This window comes from Macaca mulatta, chromosome 4, assembly GCF_049350105.2.
Source record: "Macaca mulatta isolate MMU2019108-1 chromosome 4, T2T-MMU8v2.0, whole genome shotgun sequence".
Classification (NCBI taxonomy): domain Eukaryota; kingdom Metazoa; phylum Chordata; class Mammalia; order Primates; family Cercopithecidae; genus Macaca; species Macaca mulatta.
In genome coordinates this window covers 145,129,084-145,143,034 of record NC_133409.1, presented here as the reverse complement: position 1 = coordinate 145,143,034, position 13,951 = coordinate 145,129,084, and positions in this window count along the sequence as shown.

The following is a 13,951-nucleotide window of genomic DNA, read 5'->3' as shown; positions in this document are numbered from 1 at the left end:
GCACTAAGCACAGTGCCTCGCACAACAGCTCAGAGAATGTTTTGAAATGAGTGGAATTAGGGGAAAGAGAATGCAGTGGTTTCACAAGTTTCCTGGAGGTCAAGGTGAAATCTGGTGTTTGGCTCCTTCATGGGACCAGCTTGTTTGTGCCTCTTTTGTTGCGGCCTCTCCCTTCTGGAAACTCATCATCCAGTACTGAATGGAGTTGCAGCATTCAACTCCATCTAAGCTTAAAGGGACTATGTTTCCAAACCCCACATCAGGAAACAAAGCTTGATAGAACATTTGAAACCAGGAATCTATATTCCGGAAGGATCCATGCCCTTCTGTTTGCACTTGGATTTACACTATCCTCTTTCTGCATTTTGACAGATTTTTCTGAGTCCAGTTTGCCAGTTTATAGCTTTCCTTACAATGATTCGGTTACTCCTAAATACATCTAGGGAGATCCCTTAGACTCATCAGTAGACTTTCAAATCACCTAACCCCATGGCTTATTGATCTTATTCTGAAGTTTGTTCAGTTCTCCACTTTCTTCTTCCAGTGTCTTCTTGGAGGCCCCCACACTATGCATCTACTACCCAGAGCACAGGTGGGGCAGGTAGAACATCTGACCACAGAGAACCCGAATGTGCTGGGTGGTGCAAGAAAGGTCTTGGGTTCTGATTCCAGCTCTGCCTCTAATAATCACTGGTGCAGACTAGGTGCAGTGGCTCATGCCTGTAATCCCAGCACTTTGGGATGAAACCCCATCTCTACTAAAAATACAAAAAATTAGCCAGGCATGGCTGGGCGCGGTGGCTCATGCCTGTAATCCCAGCACTTTGGGAGGCCAAGGCAGGCGAATCATGAGGTCAGGAGTTTGAGACCAGTCTGGCCAACATGGTGAAACCCCGTCTCTACTAAAAAATACAAAAAGTCAGCCAGGCGTGGTGGCAGGCGCCTGTAATCCCAGCTCAGGAGAATCGCTTGAACCCGGGAAGCTGAGGTTGCAGTGAGCTGAGGTCGCACCACTGCACTCCAGCCTGGGTGACAGTGCAAGACTCCATCTCAAAAAAAAAGAAAGGAAAAAAAAATTAGCCAGGCATGCTGGTGGGTGTCTGTAATCCCAGCTACTTGGGAGGCTGAGGCAGGAGAATCACTTGAACCCAGGAGGCGGAGGTTGCAGTGAGCCGAGGTCGCATCATTGCACTCCAGCAGGGACAACAAGAGCGAAACTCTGTCTCAAAAACAAACAAAACAAATAATCACTGGTGCACACATAATAATCACTGGTGTGTCCTTTGGTAAGTCCAGTTCCCTCTATGTCTCACCTGCAAAATGGAGAGGAAGGATAGGCAGCACAGACTCAAAGTCTTAATGATCTCTTGCAAGTCAAGCACTCAGTAAGTCACGAGATGGGAGAATTTGCCCACATGCTCGGCTTTCCTTTCTGTAGTTTAGGGATAAATGGTCTATGCCCCTATCTAAGGCATACACCTTCACTGAGCACGAGTTCCCATCCCCTCACTCCAGTCATTCTCCATCCTCTCTCGTGTCATGTTTTCTCCTTTGATGAATCATTTTCATCAGCACATAAATATGCTGTAATTTCACTCATCTTTTTTTAAAAAGTTGCTCTTGACCCTATGTGTTAGTCTGCTTTGTGCTGCTGTGACAGAATACCAGAGACTGGGTAATTTATAAAGAAAAAACATTCATTTGGTTCACAGTTCTAGATGCTGGGAAGTCCAAGGTCAAGGGGCTGGCATCTGGTGAGGGCCTTTTTGCCACATCATAACATGGCAAAAGGCATCCCAGGGGCAAGAGAGAGGGGAATGCAATGGGAGAAGGAAGGGGGCCAAGCTCAAGCTCATCTTTTAATGAGAAAACCACCCCCGAAACAATGGCATTAATCTATCTGTGAGGACACAGCCTTCGCGGCCTAGTCACCTCTTTTTTTTTTTTTTTTGGGGATGAAGTCTTTCTCTGTCGCCCAGGCTGGAGTGCAGTGGCGCGATTTTGGTTCACTGCAAGCTGGGCCTCCCAGGTTCATGCCATTCTCCCACCTCAGCCTCCCCAGTAGCTGGGATTACAGGCATGCACCACCACACCCGGCTAATTTTTTGTATTTTTAGTAGATAGAGGCAGGGTTTCACCGTGTTAGCCAGGATGGTCTCAATCTCCTGACCTTGTGCTGATCTGCCCGTCTTGGCCTCCCAAAGTGCTGGGATTACAGGCGTGAGCCACAGTGCCTGGCCGGCCTAGTGACCTCTTAAAGGTTCCACCACACAACACTGTTGTATTGGGGATTACGTTTCTAACACATTAACTCTGGGGGACACATTCAAACCATAGCATCCTCTCCAGCTTGCATCCCCTTTCTCCACTCACCTTCATAGGAAAGCTCCATAAAATAATTATTTATGTAGTCGGCCCTCCATATCCATGGGTTCTGCATCCATGGCTTCCACCAACCAAAGGTCAAAACTATTTGAGAAAGGTCGGGCACGGTGGCTCACACCTGTAATCCCAACACTTTGGTAGGCTGAAGCAGGTGGATCACCTGAGATCAGGAGTTCAAGACCAGCCTGGCCAACACAGTGAAACCTCATTTCTACTAATAATACAAAAATTAGCCAGGCATGGTGGTGTGTGCCTGTAGTCCTAGCTACTGGGAGGCTGAGGCAGGAGACTCGCTGGAACTGGGAGCTAGAGGCTGCAGTGAGCTGAGATTGCGCCACTGCACTCCAGCCTGGGTGACAGAGCAAGATTCCATCTCAAAACAAACAAATTAAAAAATTTAAAAAAAAGAAAAAAAAAAAAGAAGCCAACAATTAAAAAAAAAAAAGTACAAATAGGGCCGGGTGTGGTGGCTCACACCTGTAATCCCAACACTTTGGGAGTCGGAAGCTGTCAAATCATCTGAGATCAGGAGTTTGAGACCAGACTAGCCAACATGGTGAAACCCCGTCTCTACTAAAAATACAAAACTTAGCTGGGTGTGGTGGCACATGCCTGTAATCCCAGTTACTCGGGAGGCTGAGGCAGGAGAATCACTTGAACCCGGGGTGGGGAGGCTGCAGTGAGCTGAGATCATGCCACTGAACTCCAGCCTGGGTGACAGAGTGAGACTCCATCACAAACAAAACAAAAAAACCAACAGAAAGCATTCAAACATTGTGCAGGAGGAGTTGGCAAATTAAAGCCCACAGATCAAATCCTGCTACTTTAAATAATAAATGATAATAATAATACAAATAGGCTGGGCATGGTGGCTCAAGCCTGTAATCCCAGTACTTCAGGAGGCCAGCGTGGGCAGACAGCTTGCACCCAGGAGCTCAAGACCAGCCCGGGCAACGTGGTGGAATCCCACCTCTACAAAAAGACAAAAATTAGCCAGGCATGGTGGCATATGCCTGTGGTCTCAGCTACTTGGAAGGCTGAGGCAGGAGGATCACCTGAGCCCAGGGAGGTCAAGGCTGCAGTGAGCCGTGATTGTGCCATTGCACTCCCATCTCGGTGACAAAGAGAGGCCCTGTCTCAAAAAATAATAATAATACAAATAAAAACATACAGTATAACACTATTTACACTATTTACAGAGCATTTACATTCTGTTAGGTATTAAATTAATCTAGAGAATATTTAAAGTATATGGGGGGATGTGTAGGTTATATGCAAAGATTACACCATTTTATTTTATTTATTTATTTTTGAGATGGCATCTCACTCTGTCACCTAGGCTGGAGTTCAGTGGCACAATCTTGGCTCACTGCAACCTCCATCTCCTAGGTTCAAGAGATTCTCCTGCCTCAGCCTCCTGAGTAGCTGGGACTACATGTGCCCACCACCACACCCAGCTAATTTTTGTATTTTTTTAGTAGAGATGGGTTTCATCAAGTTGGTCAGGCTGGTCTGGAACTCCTGACCTCAAGTGATCCATCTGCTTCGGCCTCCCAAAGTGCTGGGATTACAGGTGTGAGCCACTGCACCCAGCTATTACACCCTTTTATATAAGAGACTTGCACACCCAAGGATTTAGGGGCCAGGAACCTTGGCTCACTCCTGTAAATGTAGTGATTTGAGAGGTGGGAGGATTTTTGAGGTGGGAGGATTGCTTGAGCCCAGGAGTTTAAGAACAGCCTGGGCAACATAGTGAGACCCCATCTCTAAAAAAAAATGGATTTTAGAATCTTCAGGGGCCTCCTGAAACCAATCCCCAGCAGCTACTGAAGGATAGATAAGGGACAATAGTACTTTCTCCCCTTCCATTCTCTGTTGAACCCATTTGTATCACTCTGTAATTCCACCCAAGCTGCTCTTCGTTAAGATTGCCAGTCCCCTCTAGTGTGCTTAAACCTAAAGGTTATCACTTAATCTTCACCTTCCTTGACTGTTCAGCAAGGATCAGCTGAGCATTCCTCCTTCCTTGAGACATTTTTTGTTTTTCCTCTTGGCTTCCAAGACACTATATTCTCTTGATTATTTCATCAAGGTCTCCTTTGCTAGGTTCTCCTCATCTCCTTCATCTCTAAATGTTAGAGAGAGCCAGACATGGTGGCACGTGCCCATAGTCCCAGCTATTCAGAAGGCTGAAACAGGGAGGAGCCCAGGAGGGCGAGGCTGCAGTGAGCTATGATCACACCATTGCACTCCAGCCTGGGCAACAGCACGAGACCCTATCTCTAAAAACAACAAACGTTGGAGGGTCGTAGGATTCAGTCCTGGGATCTGTTCCCTATCTTAATCTGTTGCTGATCTCATTTAGTCTCATAGCATTGAATGTCACATAGCATAGCCCACATTCCCCTAGGAGGGCAACCTTAATAAACAGATGGCATGTAGGTAGCTTATATGGGAATGAAATTCCAAAGAGCAGAAAAGAGGGACAGGAGAAGTTAAACAGCAAAAAAAAAAAAAAAAAAAAAAAAAGGAACACAATTCAAGAGAGCATTATTGAGCTGCCCACCGCTATGGGAGACAGATGCCTGACCCCAAAGGACCAGCTAAGGAGATTCCAAACTGTTTGTCAAGGGATGAAAAGGGGAAGACGTTTGTCTCTCAGCTTTCATTCACTGCTGGAGGAGGAAGTGAATATTTTGGCCGGGTGTGGTGGCTCACGCCTGGAATCCCAACACTTTGGGAGGCCGAGGTGGGTGGATCATAAGGTCAGGGGTTCGAGTCCAGCCTGGCCAATATGATGAAACCCCATCTCTACTAAAAATACAAAAATTTGCTGGGCGTGGTGGCACATGCCTATAGTTCCAGCTACTCGGGAGGCAGAGGTGGCAGTGAACTAAGATTGTGCCACTGTACCCCAACAACCTGGATGACAGAGTGAGACTCCATCGAGAGAGAGAGAGAGAGAAAGAAAGAAAGAAAGAAAGAAAGAAAGAAAGAAAGAAAGAAAGAAAGAAAGAAAGAAAGAAAGAGAAAGAAAGAAAGAGAAAGAGAGAGAGAGAGAAAGAAAGAAAGAAAGAAAAGAAGGAGTAGTTCAGGTGTGGGAGCAGCAACAATGAAGGGAGAAAGAAAGAAAGGAAGAAAGAAAGAAAGAAAGAAAGAAAGAAAGAAAGAAAGAAAGAAAGAAAGAAAGAAAGAAAGAAAGAAAGGAAAGAAAGAAAGAGAGAGAGAGAGAAAGAGAGAGAAAGAAAGAAGAAAGAAAAGAAGGAGTAGTTCAGGTGTGGGAGCAGCAACAATGAAGGCAGAAAGAAAGAAAGAAAGAAAGAAAGAAAGAAAGAAAGAAAGAAAGAAAGAAAGAAAGAAAGAAAGGAAGGAAGGAAGGAAGGAAGGAAGGAAGGAAGGAAGGAAGGAAGGAAGGAAAGAAAGAAAGGAAGGAAGGAAGGAAGGAAGGAAGGAAGGAAAGAAAGAAAAAGAAAGAAAGAAAGAAAGAAAGAAAGAAAGAAAGAAAGAAAGAAAGAAAGAGAGAAAGAAAGAAAGAAAAGAAAGAAAGAAAAGAAAGAAAAGAAGGAAGGAAGGAAGGAAGGAAGGAAGTAGTTCCGGTGTGGGAGCAGCAAGAATGAAGGGAGAAAATCACCAACCCCTAACCTCTGCTCTTTCCTTCCTATCATTACAGTGGAGTGGAAGGGGAATAGTAGGATGACTTTGGGCTTGACCGGGGGGCCGAGTTCTACTCAGCCTTACTCCAGCTGTACGATTTAGGCAAATTATTTGAACTTTCTGAACCTTGGTGTCTTCATCTACAAAATGAGGAAGATGACCCCTACCATAATGAGTTGTGAAGATTACATAAAATAACACAACAAAGTCCTTAGCAGAGGGCCATAGACAGGCAATGAGTAGTACTGTGGTTACTACTGTGATTCTTTGACTATATGATAGGAAGCTGTGTGAAAAATACCTGCACCAATTGGGAGGCAGTTGCAAATGGCACAGAAGGTCGTCCTGGGGAACAGTGAGATGCAGGGGCCAGATAGTGGAGAACACTGAATCCCAAGCTGAAGTCTTGGCGCTGTAACATCACCAAAGGATCTTGACCAGTGGACACACAGAACATTGAGTGCGTGTCACAGGAGAGAACCCGAAGGCCTGAAGACCAACGGGAAGAACAGCCTGCCGTCACCTGGCCCTCTTCAGGCCCCTGCACATCTCCCCATCAATGCCCTTTCCGTGTCCTGTTATAGCGACCTGTTTCAGACCTCTATATGGCCATTTCCCTGGAAAGCCCTTGAGGGCAGGGCCAAAGATATAGTCAGCCCGATCCTCAAGCTTGGCACAGGCCTGACACGTAGTAAGGCTCCATGAGTGTTTGCTGAAGTCTTAATAACCTGAGTGACTGCCATGCAATAATTCACGTGTGAGGATGAACACCTGAGTGAGGATGATGGCAGCGAGAATGCGCATGGTCAAAATCGCAGAACATCTGGAGGAAGAGGCACAAAACTGTTACAGTGATAATTTTTACATGGAAAGTCAAGAAGATATGCAACCCTTGGCTAGGTGTGGTGGCTCACACCTGTAATCCCAACACTTTGGGAGGCCAAGGCAGGCAGATCATTTGAGGTCAGGAGTTTGAGACCAGCCTGACAAACATGATGAAACTTCATCTCTACTACAATCCAAAAATTAGCCGGGCATGGTGGCACGTGCCTTTAATCCCAGCTACTTGGGAGACTGAGGTGGGAGGATCACTTGAGACTGGGGTGGAGGTTGCAGTGAGCCGAGATCATGCCACTGCATTCCAGTCTGGGCGACAGAGTGAGACCCTGTTTTAAAAAAAAAGAAGACATGAGACCCAGTCTAAGAGGGAAAATACAGGTCGCAGTACCAAGTCTGCTCCCAACTCTGGGTCCTTGGGTAATTTTTAATAACATGTGGGCAAATGTGGTGTGCATGTCAGGGACAGCGACAGATAGCACATGAGGCAAAAGATGTGGACTCATGATGAGCATTTAAAAGCTTTGAGATGGGCACGGTGGCTCATGCCTGTAATCCCAGCACTTTGGGAGGCCGAGGCAGGGCGGATTACCTGAGGTCAGGAGTTCAAGACCAGACTGACCAACATGGTGAAATCCTGTCTCTACTAAAAATACAAAAATTAGCCAGGTGTGGTGGCGGGCGCCTGTAATCCCAGCTACTCGGGAGGCTGAGGCAGGAGAATTGCTTGAACCCAGGAGGCGGAGGTTGTGGTGAGCCAAGATCTCACCATTGCACTCCAGCCTGAGCGAGAAAGCAAGACTCCGTCTTTAAAATAAATAAATAAATAAATAAAAGCTTTGAGCCAGGCCAGGCATAGTGGCTCACACCTGTAATCCCAGCACTTTGGGAGGCTGAGGCAGGTGGATCACCTGAGGCCAGGAGTTCAAGACCAGCCTGACCAACATAGTGAAACCCTGTCTCCACTAAAAATAGGAAAATTAGCCAGGTGTGGTGACGCACGCACCCATAGTCCCAGCTACTTGGAAGGCAAGGCAGGACAATCGCTTGAACCCAGGAGGCGGAGGTTGCAGTAAGCCAAGATCAAGTCACTGCACTCCAGCCTGGGTGACAGAGAAAGATTCTGTCTGAAAATAAGTAAGTAAATAAGTAAATAAATAAATAAATAAATAAAATCTTTGAACCGGCCAGGTGTGGTGGCTCACGCCTGTAATCCCAACACTTTAGGAGGCTGAGGTGGGCAGAGGTCCACCTGGTCAGAAGTTCAAGACCATCCTGGTCAACATGGTAAAACTCTGTCTCTATTAAAAATACAAAAATTGGGCAGAGTGCAGTGATTCACACCTGTAATCCCAGGACTTTGAGAGGCTGAGGTGGGCAGATCACCTGAGGTGAGGAGTTCGAGACCAGCCTGGCCAACATAATGAAACCTCATCTTTACTAAAAATACAAAAATTAGCTGGGCATGGTGGTGCATGCCTGTAGTCCCAGCTACTGGGGAGGCTGAGGTGGGAGAATAACATGAACCTGGTAGGTGGAGGTTGCAGTGAGCTGAGATCACACCACTGCACTCCAGCCTGGGCAACAGAGTGAGACTCCGTCTCAGAAAAATATATATATATATTATTTTGGGGGGGCATGGTGGTGCACACCTGTAATCCCAGCTACTGGGGAGGCTGAGGTGGGAGAATAACATGAACCTGGTAGGTGGAGGTTGCAGTGAGCTGAGATCACACCACTGCACTCCAGCCTGGGCAACAGAGTGAGACTCCGTCTCAGAAAAATATATATATATATATTATTTTGGGGGGGCATGGTGGTGCACACCTGTAATCCCAGCTACTCGGGAGGCTGAGGCAGGAGAATTGCTTGAGCCCGGGAGGCAAAGGTTGCATTGAGCTGAGATCACACCACTGCACTCCAGCCTGGCGACAGAGTCTCAAAAAAAAGAAAAAATAAAAACCACTTTGAACCAAACTTTACCGCTCAGTAGCTAGTTGAGCCTGGATATGTCATTTGCCCTCTCTCTGAGGCTCAGTTTTATGTAGCGAATGGAGATCATAAGGGGATCATAACGCCTGCTCTGCCTTCTGGGGTTGTTGAAAAGATCTAAAAGATTGTAGATATTCAGATGCTCTGAAAACTGTCAAGTATTCTTAAAATGTAAGGCAACTATAGTAATATGGTGGTGAATAATTCCTCCATCTATAGTCTACTCAATTATTCATTTAAAGTTATGAAGGGGCTGGCTTTGAAGGCTCAAGCTAAATCATTTCACAAACACTTATATGGGTTTTGTTTTTCTTCCTCTGTAGAAAGAGGAAACAGGCCGGGCGCGGTGGCTCAAACCTGTAATCCCAGCACTTTGGGAGGCCGAGGCGGGCAGATCACAAGGTCAGGAGATCGAGACCGTCCTGGCTAACATGGTGAAACCCCGTCTCTACTAAAAATTAAAAAAAAAAAAAAAAAAAAAAATTAGCCGGGTGTGGTGGCGGGCGCCTGTAGTCCCAACTACTCTGGAGATTGAGGCAGGAGAATGGCGTGAACCTGGGAGGCGGAGCTTGCAGTGAGCTGAGATTGTGCCACTGCACTCCAGCCTGGGCGACAGAGCGAGACTTCATCTCAAAACAAACAAACAAACAAGAGAGGAAACAAAGATTTCAGGTGGGCTGAGTTTTCCAGTTTTAGGTAAAAGTGCAGGGTGAGGCAGGGTGCGGTGGCTCACACCTGTAATCCCAACACTTTGGGAGGCCGAGGCAGGCGCATCACCTGAGGTCAGGAGATTGAGACCAGCCTGGCTAACATGGTGAAACCCCGTCTCTACTAAAAATACAAAAATTAGCTGGGTGTGGTGGTGCGTGCCTGTAACCCCAACTACTCGGGTCGCTGAGTCAGGAGAATTGCTTGAACCTGGGAGGCAGAGGTTGCAGTGAGCTAAGATCACCCCACTACATTTCAGCCTGGGCAACAGAGCGAGACTCTGTCTCAAAAAAAAAAAAAAAAAAATAGTGCAGGGTGAGTGGTTGGTCTGTAGTTCCTGGGCATGGGGAGATAGCATCAAAGTGGGACCCTCAGGCCTTCAGCTCCAGGTGAAGCGCCCACCTCCTCAGGGATCTCTTCCTGCTGCATCAGGGAACTACCGCAAAGGTCCCCTCTCACCCAGGTGACTCCTCAACCAGCAACTAAAACAGAAAATTTCCCACCTGAGTATTATTGCATTGGTGCAAAAGTAAAGGGGGTAGAAAAACCACCATTACTTTTGCACCACCCTAATAAATTGTAAAGCAACCACCTCATGGAGATTAGAACAGAGATAAACATGGTTTTAAAGAGACTCAGCAGTTCTAGAAGACTCCATTGCATATTGCTTGAACACATTTTGGCATCTGCTGAGGCATATTTGGAATGCAGGCTCCTGCTGGGTGCAGTGGCTCACACCTGTAATCCCAGCACTTTGGGAGGCCAAGGTAGGCAGATCACCTGAGATTGAGAGTTTGAGACCAGCCTGACCAAGATGGAGAGACCCCGTCTCTACTGAAAATAAAAATTAGCCAGGTGTGGTGGCACATGCCTGTAATCCCAGCTACTTGGGAGGCTGAGGCAGGGGAATCGCTTGAATCCGGGAGGCAGAGGTTGCAGTGGGCCGAGATCATGGCATTGCACTTTAGCCTGGGCAACAAGAGCGAAACTCTGTCTCAAAAAGAAAAAAAAAGAAAGAAAGAAAGAAAAAAGCCAGGTATGGTGGCATGCACCTGTAGTCCTAGTTACTCGAGAGGCTGAGGCAAGAGGATCACTTAAGCAAGCACAGGCTTAAGTTCAAGGCTGCAGTAAGCTGATTGTGCTACTGCACCCCAGCATGGGTAAAAGAGTGAGACCCTGTCTCTAAAAATAAAAATAAAATAGGATCTCAGGCCCTCCTCAGATCCATAGTATCAGAATCTGCATTTAGCAAGATCCCCAGGTGATTCCCATGCAGATAAAAGTTGCAAGGCATCCTTTAAATGCAGGGTCAAAGGCTGGGAAAAGGTGGAGTCACTCCAGGTGACAGTGCTTATAGAGCACTATCCAGAGCGTAGAGAAGGGAGTTTTGGCCAACAGGCTTGGAATATTTATTAGCGTCCCATAAGATGGGCAAGGCAGTCCCTACTGTGGGAATGGCTGAGTCTGCCTGTAGAGCTTGATGTCGTTAAAGCTTTCAAGTCATCTGCCCATTCCTTGCAATGTACCTGAGCTTCCCCAAACAATGTTCCTATTATCACTTGGCTTCTACTTGATGCAAAGATTCAGTCCACATGACACTAGAATAGACATTTTTTTTCTACTCGAAAATTAAACAATTGGCATTCTTATTTTATATACTAATCAAACAAAACCAGACAAAAATCAGACAAAATCAGGTGAGGGTCCAATTCCTGGACTCTGGTAAATAAATTAGCCACAGTGATAAATGCCACTTTAGACGGCCCTGTCCTGAGACAGTGCAGACAGCCAGCAAGGCTCTTTCCAACAATAATTTCTCATCTATCTTATCTTTGAATTAATTTCTTTCTTTTTCTCTCTCGTTCTTTTTTTTTTTCTTTTCTTTTTGAGGCAGAGTCTCGCTCTGTCGCCCAGACTGGAGTACAGTGGCGCAATCTTGGCTCACTGCAGCCTCCACCCACCAGGTTCAAGCGATTCTTCTGCCTCAGCCTCCCGAGTAGCTGGGACTACAGGTGGGCGTCACCATGCCCGGCTAATTTTTTTGCATTTTTAGTAGAGACAAGGTTTCACCATGTTGACCAGGATGGTCTTGATCTCTTAGTCTCACAATCCACCCATCTCAGCCTCCTAAAGTGCTGGGATTACAGGCATGAGTCACAGTGCCCTACCTCTTTCTTTTTGACGGAGTCTTGCTCTGTTGTCCAGGTTGGAGTACAGTGGCGCAATCACAGCTCACTGCAACCTCCACCTACCAGGTTCAAGCAATTCTCCTGCCTCAGCCTCCCAAGCAGCTGGGACTACAGGTGTGTGCCACCATGCCCTGCTAATTTTCATATTTTTAATGGAGACGGGGTTTCACCATGTTGGCCAGGCTGGTCTTGAACTCCTGACCTCAAGTGATCTGCCTGCCTCAGCCTCCCAAAGTGCTGGGATTACAGGCGTGAGCCACCATGTCTGGCCTATCTTTGAATTTCTAATCATCTCACGTAGTTGTATTCCATTGTTGCTCTAACAGTGTTTCTCGATTTTGTCCTGTCAACTGGTAAGTTTCGTGAGGGCAGCAAAGGACCACAGCTGAAAACATACCTGTAGAAAGGACCAATCATCTGCTGTGAGCCTAAACCCAGACAGGAAAGAAAGTTCGGGCAAGGAGCCAGGCGCGGTGGCTCACGCCTGTAATCCCAGCACTTTAGGAGGCCAAGGCGGGCAGATCACGAGGTCAGGAGATCAAGACCATCCTGGCTAACACGGTGAAACCCTGTCTCCACTAAAAAATACAAAAAAAAAAAAAAAATTAGCCGGGGTGGTGGTGGGCGCCTGTAGTTCCAGCTGCTCGGGAGGCTGAGGCAGGAGAATGGCGTGAACCTGGGAGGCAGAGCTTGCAGTGAGCTGAGTTCGCGCCACTGCACTCCAGCCTGGGGGACACAGCGGGACTCCGTTTCAAAAAAAAAAAGTTCAGGCAAGGAGTATTTCACTGAGGTTTTGAAACAGAAAAAATGAGGCCAATTGAATGTGAACCCATAAGGGAATGGTTAACTGAATTATGGTATATATGCTCAACACAATGCTATGCAGCTATGGTCCACAGATTACACGTGGTAATGTGGAAAATACCAATGATATATATCCCGTGACAGTCAGAGTCCCTGCAGGAAACAGATGGCACGCTCAAAATTGGGAAAATTGAAAAGGGTCTAATAAAGTGACTATTTACAAAGGTGTGGGTGGCTCTGGAAAAGTGACGGAACAGAGGGGCGCTGTTTCCATGGCTAGGCCAGGTGTCAAGGGGGAAGGGGGGCCCTGCTGGAACATGAGGGGAGAGCTACCTGGAGAGGGTCCAAGGGCCCCCAGACAGGAGTCGCAGGCTTTGATGGAGGGACTTTGTTAGTCTTCGGTGATCTGGAAGGGAGGAAGAAGGGGAAGGAATATCCCTTAAACCCAACCAGAAGCCAGAGGAGGGCAGGGGAGCAGCACACAGCAGCCTCCTGGAGCACCCAGCAGGGTGCAGGCAGATGGAGGGCAATCTGGAGGGGCAGACAGGAGATGTTGCTGGTGCTCAGAAACAACACCCCAAAGTATGGCACTTTGGCATGAACTAAAGGAGGCTGGAAGGCCTCCAAAGCAGCCTCAGAAGTCAGTTCTCTCTGACCTCCTGCCCTCCTGTTTTTCACCCTTCTTTCTTCCACCTGAAGTCCTAGAAAACAAAATTCCTCTTCCCCAAGGCGGGTTATAGAAACTAGAATCCTGGTGGGGCACGGTGGCTCACGCCTGTAATCCTAGCACTTTGGGAGGCCGAGGCGGGCGGATCACGAGGTCAGGAGTTTGAGACCAGCCTGACCAACATGGTGAAACACCATCTCTACTAAAAATACAAAAATTGCCGGGCGCGGTGGCTCAAGCCTGTAATCCCAGCACTTTGGGAGGCCGAGGCGGGTGGATCACGAGGTCAGGAGATCGAGACTATCCTGGCTAACATGGTGAACCCCGTCTCTACTAAAAATACAAAAAACTAGCCGGGCGTGGTGGCGGGCGCCTGTAGTCTCAGCTACTTGGGAGGCTGAGGCGGGAGAATGGCGTGAACCCGGGAGGCGGAGCTTGCAGTGAGCCGAGATCACGCCACTGCACTCCAGCCTGGGAGACACAGCGAGATTCCATCTCAAAAAAAAAAAAAAAAAAATTAACTGGGCGTACGGCCAGGCACAGTGGCTCACACCTGTAATCCCGGCACTTTGGGAGGCCGAGGAGGGCGTATCACGAGGTCAGGAGATCGAGACCATCCTGGCTAACACGGTGAAACACCGTCTCTACTGAAAATACAAAAAAATTACCCGGGCGTGGTGGCGGGCCCCTGTAGTCCCAGCTACTTGGAAGGCTG